At 45.4% G+C, this 18,493-nt stretch overlaps 1 long non-coding RNA gene across 3 annotated transcripts in view; it reads left to right on the forward strand.

Annotated features, from left to right (window-relative positions):
• Window positions 1-18,493, forward strand: part of LOC139359934 (uncharacterized) — a 399,483-nt gene that overhangs the window by 23,517 nt on the left and 357,473 nt on the right. The window lies entirely within an intron of this gene.

Consider the following 18,493-nt stretch of genomic DNA (forward strand, 5'->3'; position numbering starts at 1 on the left):
TAATTCCAAACATAACATGGGCTCAATTTGGAAAACCTGGAAAACAGAGGCAAACACAAATTTGGAGGGAAAAAGAAAAAAAAGAAAAAAAAAATAACAAAAAAACCTAACAGTGTGGGGAAATTTAAAAAAAAATCTCCAAACAAAAAGAAAATGAAAAGGAAAGTCAAACATTTATCACCAGATATGAAGCCGTCATAAAACTCTTGTGTTTCTTGGAAACACTGTCCTGCTCCCAGTTTGGAGGGCCATAAAATCTCAGGGTATTGCCCTTGCAGATGCCCTCTGGGAGCCTGCTGGAGGAAAGTCTTCATTTTCTAGAACCTTCTCCTACCCCTTGGATATGTAGTGACCCATGAGGTGGTAGGTGTGGAGGGGCAGCCCTGGTCTTGCACCTCCAGCAGGTTGCATGTTCTGGACTCTGATGGCCCAGAGAGACCCCTCTTTCTGCAATTTTCTAGGCAACTTGCAAGAGGTTCTTAACCTCTGTGCACCTTACCTTCCCATCTGTGAAATGGGGGATCACTGGGAGTTGATAAATATGAAGTCATACACATGGTAGTTGTTACTGTGCGTCTAACCACACCCCAAGCATTTTTGGTTTTTTTTGAGACAGAGTCTCACTCTGTCACCCGGGCTGGAGTGCAGTGGTGCGATCTCAGCTCACTGTAGCCTCTGCCTCCAGGGTTCAAGCGATTCTCTTGCCTCAGCCTCCCGAGTAGCTGGGATTACAGGTGTGCACCACCATGCCCAGCTACTTTTGTATTTTTGGTAGAGATGGGATTTTCACCGTGTTGGCCAGACTGGTCTTGAATTCCTGACCTCAAGTGATCCTCGGCCTTCCAAAGTACTGGGATTACAGGTGTGAGCCACCATGCCTAGCCCCCGAGCATTCATTTAATAAAAAAAAAACCCATTGCTTTAAGAACAGAGCATGGGAGAAGTAGACAGAGAACTGGAATGGCATTAGCTTCCCAGAAACCCTCCTCCTGTCCCTTCAGATCACCACCCAGACCCCCATGGGGAGCCCCTATCCTAACTTCTAACAATGTAGATCAGTTTTGCCTGGTTTGGAAACCTGGGTAAATGGCATTGTTGTGTGGACTCTTGTATCTGGCTTCTCTTACTAAACATCAAGTTTTGGAAATCATCCATGTTTTTACATGTAGATGTTCCCTGGAGCAGCTTCCACGACTTGCCTGGAGGCTGTCAGAAGGCAAAAGACACATGGGCCACGTCCAGTTTCATAGATTCTGCTGGTTTGTTTTTTAAAAATAAAGAAATGCCAGACCAGAGATGCACACACAAACAGAAGGTCAGCATTCACAGGTGGACACCTTCCTCCAGTGTTGAGTGACTGTGTGCGTGGATGCCTCCGTAAGTCCAACACTGAGACTCTGTGGGTTGGGGCAACCCTGCTCTAGCGTGTGAGACTCTGGTCTTGTTAGCACTCGGTCCCTCCCAGCTGACAAACACTGCCAAGCACACTGCAGCGACGCTGCATCTGTCGATCAAATACATGAATGCACAAATGAATGAATGGGACTCAATCATCATAGGAGGAAGAGCAGAGGAAAGAACTGTTCTTATTTCCACACCCAGGGCTGTCCTCCAGGTCCAAGGAGCAGAGGATATCAGCTCATCATGCTGGATAAAGGACACCTGTTCCCTGGGGGCAGCTGCTATGGCCTCTGTTGCAGATATCTGTTCTACTTTCTCTTCCACTTTCTTTCTTATCCTTGCATTTCAGGTTGGGGTGCAAAGCAGGGTAGGGCCATAAAGATAGGGGATGTTGTAGCAAAGAGCTTGGAGGCTGCTCTGTTGGCTTGGAGCTTAGTCCAGGGGCCCCTCAGCCCTGAGGTGCTGGGGATGGGGCCCAAGGTTCTCCCCATGCTTCTTGCTCCCATTCCCTGATGGCTATGCAGAAGTCCAGGAGGTCATCTGAGTGTGTGGCAGTGCAACGATATTGGGGTGCAGGGATCCCTCCCTGCCCAGCACACTCTTGACACCCCTATGCCCCAGCGCCTACAAAGTCCCACCCCAGAGGCTCATGCCAGATCCGACGAGTGTTTGAGGTCACTGAGAAGACAGGGACAGCTGGAGCAGTAGCCCTCAGATGGCCTCCACCACCTCCTGGGACCCTTGGCCATGAGGATCCCACAGGCAGCAGCGCCCCCTGCTGGCTCATTGTGGACCCTCCCTCCGACCCGGCCCCGGTCTCCTCACCCCAGCTTCTTCCCAGCTCCTTCCCATCCATCCTCCTCTGGGACACCTAGGACCTTTGATTGCCACTAAGTCCATGCACTGCCTGTTGGGCTGCTGGATAAGCTGCAGAGTATCAGTGGGGTGGATGAATTTAAAACGGTGGCCTCGCAAGAATATGAGCCCACCATTGCACTCTTATACACATACACCCCACAATTCTCACCTGGGGTCCACTGGGGACGTGGATGATGGTGTTATGCGTGCTGGGGAGTGTGGGAGCCGTCCAACGCCCCTCAGTGAGGGGTGAGCTGTATGGTGGGCATACCCCGGTTACGCAGCAGCACAGATGAATTTTAAAAACAAAACATCAATTTAAAAAAGTAAAAAAGGGCCAGAATGAGAGGCCAATATAATACCAACACCTGTATTTACCAGAAATAAAATGCATGGATCATATGGATGGTTACAAAAAACATGACAGAGTCCACAGCAGACCAAGTAGTTGTGAGTTCCCAGTCTGAGGGTATCTTCCAGTCTGAGGGGCCGGGACTCCAAGGTTCCCACGTCCAACAGACCTTCCTTCCAACACTCTTCATAGGGGCGCAAGGGGGCTCCCCTTCTCTCAAGCCTCCCCCTTTAATTGTTATTGGTAATCTACAAAACGACAATTTCATGTCATTTAACCATACAGAGTGTGATGTGTTTCTAGAATGGAGAATGCAGCAGTGAATATGAATGATTAGATCCACGTGTAAAAACGAGATGATTCCTCACACTCGATACTTAGTAAGAGAAGCCAGAGACAAGAGTCCACACACCATGATGCGTTTATCCAGATTTCCAAACCAGTTGAAACGGATCTACATTGTTAGAAGTTAGGAGAGGGGCTCTCTTTGGGGGTCTGGGTACTGACTTCCAGGGGGCATGAGGAGGGTTCCTGGCGGAGGGGGAACAAAGCCATTCTATTTCTCTATCCAGTGCTGTTACTGGTGCTTAGTGTGTGAAATTCATTGAGCCGTGCACTTAGGACTCATGCGTTTTTCTGTACCTGTGTCATTCTTCAATATGACGTTCAGAAATGCATGTTTCTAAAGCAACCACATACAGTGCAAGGACACCTGAGAACAACTGGACACACATTCAGTGTGGGAGGACAGTTGTCCAGGCTGGGGAGGGTCCAGGGAGCTTCCTTCTGCTGCCAGGCATCTCGGGCCCCTCCTCCAGCTCTCTCCTGAGCCCCTGCATTGCTGGAGGCCCAGCCTTGGCTGGCGGGAAAGGAGGAAAGTCCCCTCTAGTTTCTTTTTCTCGACACTGAAGGAGGTGACAGGTATTTGTTCCTGAAACTCATGGCTGAGCTAATTTTACACAGTGAGTGAGGCACTGCAGAGAGAAATGAAACGGTGGCTCGGGGGTCTGATCTGGGCAGAATGGAAACCCTCACGGGGCAGCTGGGAGCGGTGAGGGGAGAGGCTTCAGAGAAGGGGAGCCCCCTTGCGCCCCTATGAAGAGTGTTGGAAGGAAGGTCCGTTGGACATGGGAGCCTCGGAGTCCTGGAATGTCCACATTCACCCTCGGATGGGGAATTACAACTACTTGGCCATTCACTGGGCCCTCTGAGCCTCAGTTTCCCCATTTCTAAGGGGATAGGGTGGATAAAATGATACCTAAAATTCCTGCCAGTGTGCAGGGGGTTGTGCCCATCTTCACCTCTCATCCTCTCTCTCTCTCTCTCATATTTCGTTCCAACTGCAGAAAAGGTTGAACAAGAAAGCATCGCACTGTGTTTGGGTTTTCAGGAAAATGAAAACATATACTCAGTAAGAGCATGCTAACTGCTTCATGAAAACATGCCACCGTAGGCACTGTGATGGCAAACAGAGGCTCTCTGGACTTCGAGGTCGCCGCACACTGAAGGAATGTTTGGTGAGCCCACTGCTGCATCCTTTACATTCCATGACACCGTTAAAAAACAAATTCATGGCCGGGCGCGGTGGCTCAAGCCTGTAATCCCAGCACTTTGGGAGGCCGAGACAGGCGGATCACGAGGTCAGGAGATCGAGACCATCCTGGCTGACATGGTGAAACCCCGTCTCTACTAAAAAATACAAAAAACTAGCTGGGCGAGGTGGCGGGCGCCTGTAGTCCCAGCTACTCAGGAGGCTGAGGCAGGAGAATGGCATAAACCTGGGAGGTGGAGCTTGCAGTGAGCTGAGATCCGGCCACTGCACTGCAGCCTGAGCGATAGAGCGAGACTCCATCTCAAAAAAAAAAAAAAAAAAAAAAAAATTCATTTTTACTGTAGCTGTTTTGTGACTTTTATAATCATCCAAAATGCTTTAAAAGCTCTTGAAACAACTGTGGCACATAAAAGATTTACAACGTCTGTAAGCAAAGTAAACAGTTGCATTTAGCCACAGCAGGGGGATTCTTCTTTTTCTTGGTGGCATAACCGACGTGAAAGATGAAAAGGAAAGACAGTGAATCTCTCTGAAACTCTTCCTTTAGCTGTTAGTCTTGCTGGCTCATACTGTACTATCAGAGGCCGCCCACCACGCTTGAAGGAGAAGGTAGTATTTCTGATCTTGTTTTTCCGAGGGAAGGAGTGGGGAGGCTCATGTGCTTTTTTCCCAGAGACAATGTTTAAACTAGAAAACACACTTGGGTTAACCAGAGCCCATGCGACGTCCTGTGTGAAGAGAACAATCTCCAGCCCCTCAAAATGCTGGGGAGGCCTGAGCAGTGTCAAGGTTGTGACTGATGTTATAGATCATGGAGCCTCGGCTGAATACAGGAGGGGATGAAGCTTGAAGGGTGGATGGGAGAGAAGTAAAGGGCCCGGTGGACTGGTGACCTCCGAGAGGCTGGAGAACTGATATTGTGCCCATGTTCGAGCCTAGGTACAAGAAGAAGAAATTGGGTTCTGAAGTCTGAGGATGTCTGAGTGAGGTATTCTGGAGATAGAGAAAAGACTTGTGGGTTACTGAAACAGAATGGAGACAAAGGTCAGTAAGATGAAGAAATTAAGACAGGGAGCACAAAATTCAGCTCTGAGCTTCCTAGCAGCCACAGCAAAAAGGAACACGAGGCGCTCCAATCTAAGAAAAATAAAATAATAGGTCATCTGATAAGTCTCGGGTTCACCTTGGATGACAGATGGAATTGGGAGGAGGGAGAGAGCTTGTGAGTATCTGAGTATTCACTGAGTGGAGAGAAACCATTTAGAAGGCCAGTTCCTGCATAACCCTGTGGCTCATGTGTGAGAAACAGAAAAGCTGTTTGTTGCTATCACTGCAGACCTAGTAGACCATGGCAGGCATTGTGCAGGCTCTGGAAACCCTGAGTGGTTATTGGCTGTCTTCACTGCACCACAGCGATGTGGCGGCTGGGAGACAGACCTTGCCATGCAGGTGCGGGTGACAGAACTGTGGGATTAGAGGCTGACACCAGTGAAACAAGCCCAGCTGGACCCCCTGCCCCAACTCAAGCCAGTTCAGGCTGGGGAAGTGGAGGAACCCAGCTGGCTAACGTGCCGGACCCAAGGGTGATTAGTAGCCAGGCTGGCGCACGTGGAGCCGCATGGTGATCGGCATGAGCACCACTTGTTGAGGACCTGCAGCATGCTGAGTACTCTATTGTGTCACCTCTTTAATCCTCACACCGATGAAGCTCTATTCTTATTTCCTGTCTCCAGTGGAGGAAACTGAGGCCTGAGAGGCTGAGTATGTGGCCTGAGTTCACATGGCTAGGAGGTGGCTGAGCTGGGATTGGAACACATGTCTCTCTGATTCCAGAGTCTTTTTTTTTTTCCCCTGGCAGCTTCTAAGGTTTGAACAGGCTGGGTGAGATGTCCCGAGTTGGGCAGTCCCTGGCTGGGAACAGAGCTGCCCGTGTCTGGGGTCTTGGGGAGGCTCCGTGCTGGCTGAGAGGCAGCTGGCTGGCTCACACCTGTGCTCAGAACCCCTGGGGCTTTCCTACAAACCCACTCCATCGCCTTCTGAGTTCACATCAGGGAGAGAGTGACTTAGCGATGAACCTTCCCCAGGAGGCTGCAGGGTTTTAGAAAAGGATCCTAAGGAGGGAGCTGCTAGCAGGTGGCTTTTGGCCTCAGACATTTAAGAAACCGCCATGGCAGAGAGAGGACTGGAAGGAGGGAATGTTGATTTCACAGAATTCATGGTTCCTGCTCAAGACATCCTGGGCTAATCGAGTACCAGAGACCTAAGGGGTCCTCTTTTCCTTTCTAGGCTATTCTACATATTAAAATGGTCCTTTGCATTTATCCTGACAAATCCCATTGGGGTGTGTCTGTCCCGCTATTGTGTTTGATGTCACAGTCTTGAATTTGCTTTAGTGTTGGAACAAGGCATATCTACCACCATGGCTCTCCTGACATGTGGGACTGGAGCATTCTCAACTGGGGGGTGCCATCTGGGGCACTGTGGGGGTATCTAGCAGCATCCCTGGCCTCCACCCACTAGATGCCAGTCGTACCCCCACCCCAGTTAGCATGACAATAAAAAATGTCCCCAGACATGGTCAATATCCCCTGGGATTTAAAATTCATTCCCCCAACACCTTGTTGAGCTTTTCCACCTGCTCTAGATTTTCTGGGCTTAATGGTATAGAGGGATTTGGGGCTCCACTACCAATGGCATGTCCTCGGGAAGATCTCTGAATTTCTCTGAGCCTCAATTTTCTTAACTGCAAAATGTTATCCCCCAAAATAATAGCAACAGAAGTAGTGACAGTCATAGGAGCCATGGGCTTTTGAACACCTGCTAGTGCCAGGCAGCATGACAGGGACATGCAGCATCTCATGGAAACTTGGTGTCTTTGGCTACAAAGCCAGAGGTCTGTCCACTCTTCCAAGCCGGTGCCTTTCTGTGATGAGTAGGCATGAACTTTAGGAAGTGTCATACAAAGGACATCACACAAGTGATAGTTACAGCCCTTTGGTTAAATCGCTGAAATGCGAGGCTTGTGCACTCTGCCATTTTGGTCTTTACGGACCAGTCACTTAAAATGCTTGGCCCTTGGCAGTCATCAAGAAATGAGAAAAGAAATGGCCAGCTCTATCAGTGACCATAACCCTCATGCGCATGGGGCAGTCCTCGTTTCTGTCTGATGTTTTTCTATAATTACTAAGTTTCACACTTAGAAATGCCTTGGGCTAGATGCAAAATTAAACAGTCATGCTGCCTAAGTGGCACTGACTTCCTCCCTTCTGTCCTTCTGTCTGTCCTTCCTCCCTTCTTTTTGTCCTTCTGTCCTCCCTTCCTTTGGCCAATCTACTCTCAAATGTGTCACTCATATGAAAGTCCCAGAGAGACGTATCCCAGAGTTAGGTCTCAGGAATAAATGAGTCCCTGTTCAGTGATGATGCCGTTTTTATTAGCTGAGAGCTTGTCATGTTCCCTTTTTGCTCTGTCAGGAAGCTCAGAAATAAGGTTTGTGTGCAGATGTGGTAGCTCTCCTTAGCCCAAGTTTCCTGGATCTTCACTTTCTCATCAACAGCTGGATGGTGGCTCATTTCTTATTTTTATTTTATTGAGACAGAGTCTCACTCCGTCGCCCAGGCTGGAGTGCAGTGGCGTGATCTCGGCTCACTGCAACCTCTGCCTCCCAGGTTCGAGCGATTCTCCCTCCTCAGCTTCCCAAGTAGCTGGGATTACAGGCGCGCCACCACACCCAGGTAATTTTTGTATTCTTAGTAGAGATGAAGTTTCACTGTGTTTGTTGGTCAGGCCGGTCTCGAACTCCTGACCTCAGGTGATCCACCCACCTCGGCCTCCCAAAGTGCTAGGATTACAGGCGTGAGCCACCGCATCCGGCCCATTTCTTGAATGATTCTGGGCCTGATTGCTTTCAGTCGTTTAACCGTTTACCTATAGCCGCTCTTTCACAAGAAGCTGGCTTCAAGGCCTCCCTGCAGGACGGCAGCTCATAAAAGAAAGACGAATGCACTTTCAGAATGTGGTCGGGGAGACTTGGTTACTCCTTAAAGCTTGAGGACACACACACGGGAGTCGCTGTTTGGAGTGGGTTCTGTGATGGGTAGCGCGGATGGGTGAAGAACAAAGTTCCGGCACCAGGCATTGCACGAAAATGTGAAGCGCATTGTCTGCTTCCGATAGGAAAGCACCAGCTCCTGTGTGACGGGGGCTGTTATTATCCCCATTTTACAGAGGAGGAAAGTAAGGGCTAGCTTGGGAGGCGCAACCCCCTGCTTCCCACACAGTGAGCAAGTGGAAGAACCACGCTTCGCCCCAGCACTGCTGGGTTCAAAGGCCACATTCCTAACATCTGCTGCCCACTGTCTCAACATGGCCCTGTGGGATTGTAGTAACAGCCTGCGCTGACTGCCTGCTTCCGGTGTGCCAGCCCCTGGGCCGAGGACTGAAATGAACTCCCATGTGATCCTCACGACCAGTCAGAGTTGAAATAACAATGAGTTAGCTGGGCACGGTGACTCACGCCTGTAATCCCAGCACTTTGGGAGGCCAAGGGTGATGGATCACCTGAGGTCAGGAGTTTGAGACCAGCCTGACCAACATGGAGAAACCCCGTCTCTACTAAAAATACAAAAAAAAGTAGCCGGGCGTGGTGGCGCATGCCTGTAATCCCAGCTACTCAGGAGGCTGAGGTAGAAGAATCGCTTGAACCTGGGAGGCGGAGGTTGCGGTGAGCCGAGATGGCGCCATTGCACTCCAGCCTGGGCAACAAGAGCAAAACTCCGTCTCAAAAAAAAAAAGAAAGAAAAGAAATAGCGATGACTGTCTGTTGACATGTGGACATTGAACGTGGAGAAACACACTTGTCCGAGGTCCTGTGCTTAACAAGTGGCAGAGCCAGGACTGGGACTGGACTCAGAGAGGCCATGGCCTGTGCTCCGCATCACACAGGAGGCAGAGGCGGGGCTGGTTTACAGCCAGGTCTGTCTGGGTCCAGCAGCATAATTTCAAGGATGCCCAACTGCAACAAACTCTCCAGGGAATGGTCAGGGCACATTTCTGACCTTTTGAATTGAGGTCACAGAATGAAAATGCCATTGTTTGTCACAAAATGTCCCTTGTCATTGCTATCAGAGGCTGCAAATGCCTGGGGCAGCAAAGATCTAAATCAGAGAGTGCTTTCTTACACTCTGCGATTCTGTGCAAGAGGCCTTCAGCAGGGGCTGGACTTTCCTCCCAAGAAGGGAGTGTGGTGCTCTGTGGATCCTGTCAGGTGAGAAACCGAGACCCAGCAGGTGTGTGTGCACACAGCGGAACCAGGAACAAGCGGAGATCCAGGTGCCAACTGCTAAGAGGGGTATTGCTTCTCATTCATGGAAAGACACATGCTGGGGCCTGTCCCATCCCCTGTACTCAAACAGCCTCCCACATCTTCCAGGGTCTGACGCTGGACTTACCTGGAGTCCTGGAATATGGTGATCCCATCTCCGCTGGACCTGAGTCAGAAGCTTGCTCTAGAGGAAGCAGAAAGTACATCTGGTTTTGGTTGGAGACGTTGCATCCATTCTAATACAGCCAAGAGTCAAACTGAAATACTGGCCCAGGCTGGGAGGATATTCTGCCGTTCCAGTTTTGCTCGGGGCTATTCGTTTTGAGAAGACTAGAGAGTCAGTTCCAGTTTGTCTTTGGGGACTAAGTATTTGTCACGTTGTTTCTGCTTGTGGCTTATTGAGAACACACGCGGGTACAGTCGCGTTTGGGTTTTATTCTGTGCAGGATTTCACAAATGGAAGCTATGGGTGCCTGGTCTATTTATTTCACTCCATAGGCATTTAAGAGGACCCGCTGGGTGCTGGATGAGTGTCTGGGTACAGAGATAGAAAAAGACAATGTGAGACCACAGTCCAGCCAGTGAGTCTGGAGCAGAAAGTCTGTGGTAGGGGCCAGACAGGTGGAGCCAGTTGGTACTAGACCCTAGCACCAGGCTGGGCGTTGGAGCATCGGTCTCAGGCACTGAGGTTTGGAGACGCTGAGTGCGTTCTGGGGGTCAGCCTGTGGCACCCAGCCCCCGGCAGTGGCTCATGTCAGGGTCCCGGTGGAACGAGCACCACCCCACTGTCACTTCTTCAGAGGCGAAAGAGGAAGGGCCAGGATTTGGAATGAAAAATGAAAATCCTTGCCCTGCGAAATGGAAACAATAGCAGCTGTTTTCAATTTCTTGCCCAGTAGGCGAAATGCCCACTCCCTCGGTCTCATAAACACCTTCTTTAGAATTTGGAAACACAGAGCGTGGGGGAAAGGCCAGCGTGGGGTGCTAGCATGTGGCTCTGGAGTCAGGTGTTACAGCGGCGGTACCATCAGAATGCTCAGGTCCGAACATGCACTGTCCCTGTGAGAACAACTCCCAGGGAAGCTGTTCTTTCTGCTTTTTCTCTCTCTTGCAATTCATAGTGAGTTCCTCTATGAGGCTGTAAGTTTCTGGAAGGTGGTTTCTGGAATGTTCAGCTCCCTAAGCCCATACGAGGCCCAAGACTAATCACGTAAGTAAGGACGGCAGCTGCTGCTTGGGATGCCACTACATGCCTGTCAGTGCATCCTCGAGTTAGCGCTATGATAACCAGCAGAGTAGGGGTGGCTTTCTCCATTTTACCTGTGGGGAAACTGAGGCACTGAGCAGTGGCATCATTTGCCAAGGTTGTAAAATCAGGAGTGGCAAATCCCGGAAACAGAAGGAGTTTGTGATAGCTCCACACCATTGTGACGATGTTAATAACTGCTGAATTGTGACTTTAAAATGGCAGATGGTATGGCAGATAGATTATATCTTGATTTGAAAATGCAGTAAAAGGGTACTGGTGTCCCCCAAGTGGCTCTCCTGCCCAAGAGAGCAGAGATACTGTCTTTTTCCACTGCCGTGAATGTCTAGCAGATGATGTGTTCAGTAAATGTCGGAAGGAAGAAAGACAAAGTAAGAGAGGAAGGAAAGAGGGATGGAGGGAAGGAGGAAGGAAGGAGAGAGGATGGAGGTAGGAGAGGGAGGGAGAGTGGGGGAAGAAAGGAGGGATGGAAGGAGGGAGGGTGGAAGGAAACCGATGGGAGTAGGTTCAAGTCCCAGCTCAGCCATGAAATCTCCGGGTGGCCCTGAAGGCATGGCCTCTCTTTTACCTGTCTAAACAAATTTTTAAATACCTAATTTTGGTTGGGGCCCCTGCCTTGAACTATGAAAAACATAAAATATGCAAAACGCACATTTACACCCTGTTAAAAATATGTCTAGGTGCTAGGTCTGGCTTCCTTTGTTGGCCAGAGTGAGGGCCTCATCCTAGGTATGATGGCGTGACCACTCTTTGCATAACCTATTTACTTCAGGGTTCTAAAACGTGGGAGCCACTGAGTGTCCCCTAATGGTAGTTTTACATGGGGAGAGAGACCTGGTACTAGCTGTGTAACCTTAGTTAGGTCTCAGCCTTGCTGATTCACAGTCTCTGTGCCTCTCAGATAAGGAAGGTGAACTTAATAATGAAGGTGACGTCTGTGGAGTGTTCAGCACACCCCAAGTTCCTGCTAAGCCAGCTCCATGCATTGATCCAGTTTAATGCTTGCAATCCAAAGAGCTTCATGTGATGATCAGGACATTTCACACGGGAGATGCCACTCGCCCAAGTTTACACAGCTGGGAGATGCCAGAATCACATTTCGTCTCTTGGAGTTTTGACTCCCAAGCGTATGTTCTTTCATTGTAGCTTTTTTTATCGTGAAAATTTTCAAGTATTTGGAGAAGTTGAAAGATTAGTACAAGGATCACCTGTACAGCTACTATCTGACTTCAACAACTTAACGTTTGCTATATTTGTGCCTTCTCTCGCTCTTTTGATGAAATATTTACCCCATTTTAGAGAACTGCCTTTCGATACCAGTTTTATTGAGGTGTAATTGACATATGATGAGCCATACATATTTAAAGTGTGCAATTTGATACGCTCTATATACGCGTGTATCCTTGAAATCGTCGACACACTCAAGACAAGGAACAGACTCATTATCCCAAAAGTTCACTCAAGCCTGGCTTTCATCCCCCCACCTGCTCTTCCTTGTTGCACTCCACCTCCAGCCCCGGCAATCACGGGTCTGCTTTCTGTCACTGTGTGTCAGTTTGCATTTTCTAGAATTCTATAAAAATGGAAATACATAGTTTGTATTTTTTTTTGGTGGTGATGGTGCTGGGGCGGGGAGGTGTCTGGCTTCTCTTACTGAACACAATTCGTCTGTGTTGCAGTGTGCTGTGGTCCAAATGTATCTCCCCCAAAATTCACACGTTGGAACTTAACCTCCAAGGTGATGGTACTAAGAAGTGGGGCCTTGGGAGGTGATCAGTCAGGAGGGCTCCACCCTGGGGGATTGAATTTGTGCCCGGATAGGCGGGCTTCAGGGCGTGGGTTAGTCCCTTTGCGGTTCCTTCTGCCATGTGAGGACAAAGCGAGAGGTGCCATCTGCAAAGCCGAGAGCAAGCCCTCCCCAGACACTGAATCCGTTGGTGCCTTAATCTTGGACTTCCCAGTCTCCAGAATTGTGAGCAATAAATTTCTGTTATTTATAGGTCACCCAGTTTAAAATCCATGGTTATTGCAGCAGGAACTGACTAAGACATAGCATGAATCAATTGTTCATTCTGTTTCTTGCTGAGTAGTATCATATTATATGCATATACCACAATTTCTTTATCCACTTACTTTTAGTGTTGTTTCTGGGTTTTGGTGATTACAAACAGAGCTGCTTTGAACATCTGTGTACAAGCGTTTTCAGGAATAGCGTGTGCTGTGGTAGGCAGAATGCCCTACCTCTCCTCCCTCCGGGATGTTTGTGCTCTTATCTCTAGGACCTGTGGATATGCTACATTATATGGCAAAAAGAATTCATATAATTAGGGTGAGGAACTTTATGATAGGGGGTTTGTCCTGGGTTCTTTGGGTGGGCCCAATCTAATCACACAAGCCTTTAAAGGCAGAGAAGTTTCTCTGGCTGGAGAGAGAGGAGGCAGAAGGTCAGAGAAGGACTCCATGTGTCACTGCTGGGTTGAAGATGGAGGGAACAATGTGATAGGGGATGAGGCCAACATAAGGAACTGACAGCCACCTAGGGAATGGAGACCCCAGACCAAGAGTCCCAGGAACCGAACTCTGCCAAGAACCTGAACAAGCTTGAAGTGGATTCTTCCCCAGGGCCTCCAGAGAAGGACACAGCCCTGCTGACACCTTGACTTTGGCCTTGTGAGACCCTGAGCCAAGAACCCCACCAAGCCTGCCTGGTCTTGAGACTCAAGCACACTGAGATAATCGATAGGTGCTGTTTCAGCTGCGAAGTGTGTAGTAATTCATTACGGCAGCAATAGAAAACTAATACATATGTATTCATTTCTCTTAAGTAAATGCCTAGGAGGGGGATGACTGGGTCATATGGTAGGTGCATGTTTAACTTTTTGAGAAACTTCCAAACTGTTTTTCGAAGTGATTGTACCATTTTATATTCCCATTTTATATTCAGGGTATGTGGGCTCCTGTTGCTCCACATCCTTGTCAATACTTGGTATGGCCAGTCCTTTAAATTGTAGACTTTTTTTTTAACACGGCATTTTAGACATTATGGTTTACCTTGCATTTCCCTAAAAACTATGATATTGAGCTTCTTTCACAAGCTTATTTGATTTCCATGTATCTTCTTTGGTAAAGTGTTTATTTAACTCTTTTTACCCATTTACAAAAATTGGATTATTTTCATATTATTGAGTTTTTTGTTTTTTGTTTTTTGGTTTTTTTTGAAAGAGAGTCTCGCTCTGTCGCCCAGCCTGGAGTGCAGTGGCGTGATCTCGGCTCACTACAACCTCCACCTCCCAGGTTCAGGTGATTATCCTGCCTCAGCCTGCCAAGTAGCTGGGACTACAGGTGCATGCCACCACACCCAGCTACTTTTTGTGTGTTTTTAGTAGAGATGGGGTTTCATTATGTTGGCCAGGCTGGTCTTGAACTCCTGGTCTCAAGTGATCCACCCGCCTCAGCCTCCCAAAGTGCTGGGATTACAGGCATGAGTCACTGCACCTGGCCTTATTATTGAGTTTTGAGAGTTCTGTATATATTTTTGATACAAACCTTTTATCAGGTAGGTATTTGTAAATGTTTTCTCCCAGTCTGTGGCTTGTCTTTTCTGGTATTAACAATGTTTTTCAAACAAAGAAATTATTAATTTTGATGAAGTTCTTGGTTTGTCAGCTTTTTCTTTTATGGGGCATGCTTTGGTGTCATATGTAAGAAACCTTCACTGAACTGAAGGTAACAAAACATTTCTCCTGTGTTTTTTCCTAGAAATTTTATAGTTTTGCTAGTCATGATGGCTCATGCCTGTAACCCCAGCACTTTGGGAGGCTAATGTGAGAGGATTGCTTGAGGCTAGGAGTCCGAGACCAGCCTGACCAACATAGTGAGGCCCTGTTTCTTCCAAAAAATAGAAAAACATAGTCAGGTATGGTGGCACATACCTGTAGTCCCAGCTACTTAGGAGACTGAGGTGGGAGGATTGCTAGAGCCAAGGAGTTCAAGGCTGCAGTGAGCCACGATTGCACCATTGCACTCTAGCCTAGGCAACAGAGTGAGACCCTGACTCAAAAACAGACAAACAAAAAAACAAAAAAAAGAAAGAAATCTTATAGTTTCAGGTTTTACATTGAAGTATATAATCCATTTGGAGTTAATTTTTATATATCATACAATATATGGATTTTAAGTTTAGTTTTTTCTTTTTTTTTTTTTTTTTTTGCATATAGATATAGATGTTTTCTAGCACCATTTGTTGAAAAGACCACCTTTCTCCACTGAATTGCCTTTGCACCCTTGTCAATAATCAGTTGGTCAGTATACAAGTGGGTCTATTTCTGAACTCTGTTCTGTTCCACTGATGTACTTGTCTATCTTTACACTTATGCCACACTGTCTTGATTACTATAGCTTTGTAATTAGTTTTGGAACTAGTTGGTGTAAGTCCTCCAGCTATCTTCTTTCCCAGAGTTGTTTTGGCTATTCAAGGTCCTTTGCATTTTCATATACTTTAAAATCAGCTTGTAAATTTCTTTCTTTTTTAAAAAAAAAAAACATGTATTTTAATTGAGATTGTGTTGAAGAGTCTTCTGACTCATGAACATGGTCCATCTCTTCATTAATTTAGGTTATCCTAGAAATATTTTGTAGTTTCCAGTGTACATGCTTGTACATCTTTTGACTGATTTGTTCCTAGGTTTTCATATCTTTGAATAGTATTGTCAATGGTATTGTTTTAAATTTCAATTTTGGATTTTGCTAGTATGTACAAATATAATTGATTTTTTTATATTGGTCTTGTAACTTGCAATCTTGCTAAATTTACATATTAGTTCTACTAGCTTTGTTGTAGATTTTACTAGATTTTTGACATGAAGCATCATGTCATCTTTTCTCATACAGAAGCCTTTTATTTCTTTTTATTCCCTTATTGCACAAATTAGAAGAATGTTTAGTAAAATGTTGAATAGAAGTAGTGAGAGTGGACCTCCTTCCCTTTTTCCACACCTTAGGACAAAGTATTTCATCTTTCCCTACTTAGGGTAATGTTATCTTAAATGCCCTTATCAAGTTGAGGAAGTTTCTTTCTATTTCAAATTTGTTAAGGGTTTTAAAAATAAGAAATGGATGTCAGATTTTGTTAAATGCTTTTGCTGCATCTATTGAGATGATCATACGATATTTCTTTTATAGTCTGTTAATATGGTAAATTAGCTGTTGACTTTTGTATGTTAAACCAACCTTATATTCTTGCAATAGCCTCTGCTTCATAATATTGTCTTATTCCTTTTATATATTGTTGGGGTTTTCCAGTGTTTTTGTATTATTGGGCTTAATTTGCTAAAACTTTGTTAAAAACTTTTGATCTGTGTTTGTGAATGATATTGGTCTATCGTTTTCTTTTCTTGTAATATCTTTTTCTATTTTTTAGTAGAAACGGGGTCTCACTAAGTTGGTCAGGCAGGTCTTTACAAGATATTTACAAGACATTACAAGAAAAGAAATAGTTTTGGTATTAAAGTAATACCAGTCTCATAAAATGAGTAGGAAAATATTCCCTCCTCTTCAATTGCTATAATGTAATTTGTGAAGAATTGACGTTATTTCTTCCTTAAATGTTTAGTAGAATTGATAAGTGAATCCATTTGAATCTGATGCTTTCATTCTGGGAAGGGTTTTAACTGCAAAAAGCCTGTCTTTAATAAATGTATGGATATTCAGATTTTTTCTTTGAGTGAACTTTGTGTTTTTCAAGAAACTTGTCAACTTCACTTAAAGTGTCAAATTTATTGAAATTGTTTATAATTTTCACTTATACTTCTACCATCTGTAGAATTTATGTTAATGTTACCTCTTTCATTTCTAACTTTGGTAATTTGTATCTTCTCTTTTTTTTTCCTTGTTAGTTTGGTTAGAGGTTTATTAATATTATTGATCTATCAAAGAACCAGTTTTGGTTTATTTGATTTTGGTATTGTCTTCTAGTTTCTATTTCTTTCATTTCTGATCTTATCTTCATGATTTCCCTTCTTTTGCTTGTGTTGGTTTTACCCCACACTTCTTGTTCTGGTTTCTTAGGTGGAAATCAGGTCATTCATTTGGGCATTTTTTCTTTTTATTAGATGGGTTGGATGCTCTACATTTCTCTTGAAGTTGTGCGTCAGTATCATTACTCAGATTATGATACACTGTGTTTTCATTTTCATTCCATTTAACATACTTTCTAACTCCTATTTTCATTTTTCATTTGACGCATATGTTTTTTAGAAGTGTGTCAATTGCATTCTAAATCTTAGATTTTTCTAGAGATCATTTTGTTATTAGTCATTTTAATTTCGTGTGGTCAAAGAAAATACATCATATGACTTAAATTATTTTGAGTTTATTAAAACTTGTTTCATGACCCAAATATTGTTTACTTTGGTAAACATTCTGCATGCACTTTCAAAGAATGTGTGTTATGCTGTTGTTGGATGGAGTATTTGCTGGATGGATAGTAGTGTTTAGGTCTTCTATATCCTTGCTTATTTTTGTTATTCTGTCAATTACTGAGAGAGGGGTGCTGAACTCTCTGACAATAGTTGTGAAAGTGCCTATTTTCTTCGCAGTTCAATCACGTATTTCAAAGTTTTGTTATTAGGTGGATAACATATAGGCTTGTGTGTCCTCTTAATGAATTGACCCCTTAATCTTTATGAAATGGCCCTTTCTCCCTGGTCATATTCTTGCTATAAAATCTACTTTGTCAGATATCAATATGGCCTACCCTGCTGTCTGTGGTGTTAGCCTGACACTGTGTCTCTCCTGGCCCTCCCCACCCGCCTGTAGCACTTTTAACATATTTGTGTATATACCTATTTAAAGTGAGTTTCTGATAGACTAAAGCTCAGTCTTGCATTTTTATTCAATCTCACAGTATGTGCTTTTTCAGTGTTTAGGTCATTTATTTTAATGTGATTGTTGACATGGTTGAGTTTCAATCTACCAATCTGGAAGATATTTTCTATTTGTCTCTACTGTTCTTTGTTCCTTTTTCTGCCTTCTTTTAGATGGAATATTATTTTAATGGTACACTTATCTCCATTGCTGGCTTATTAGCTTTAACTCTGCTGTGTTACTCTGGCGGTTTGTTGTACGCGTATCTAACTTATCACAGCTCACTCTCAAATGTTCTTATACTGCTTCACATATAGTATAAGAAGTCTTTCCTTCTTATCTTTGTTCCTCTTTACCTAATATTTTACCCCCCTCTGGTTGCCTTTAAGATTTCACCTTGATCACTGGTTTTGAGTAATTTGATAATGATGGCCTTGTGGTTTTTTTCATTTCTTGTGCTGATATTTGTGGAGCTTCTTAGATATGTGGGGGCTGAGTTTTCATTAAATTTATGTATTTTTTAGACATTTCTTTAAGCATTTTTTTTTCCGTACCCTCCTCCCCATCCTAAGGGCCTCTAATGACACATATGTTAGGGTGCTTGATGTCCCACACCTCACAAACGATCTGCTTATGTTTTTCAGCCTTTTTTTTTTTTTTTTTTTTTTAAGACAAGGTCTCACTCTGTTGCTCAGGTTGGAGTACAGTGCCATAGCTATGGCTCACTGCAGCACCAACCTCCCAGGCTCAAGCCTCCCACTTCAGCCCTCTAAGTAGCTGGGACTGTAGGTACACACCACCATGTTTGGCTAATTTTTATATTTTTTGTAGTGACAGGGTCTCACTATGTTGCCCAGGCTGGTCTCAAACTCCTAG

This window comes from Macaca nemestrina, chromosome 18, assembly GCF_043159975.1.
Source record: "Macaca nemestrina isolate mMacNem1 chromosome 18, mMacNem.hap1, whole genome shotgun sequence".
Classification (NCBI taxonomy): Eukaryota; Metazoa; Chordata; class Mammalia; order Primates; family Cercopithecidae; genus Macaca; species Macaca nemestrina.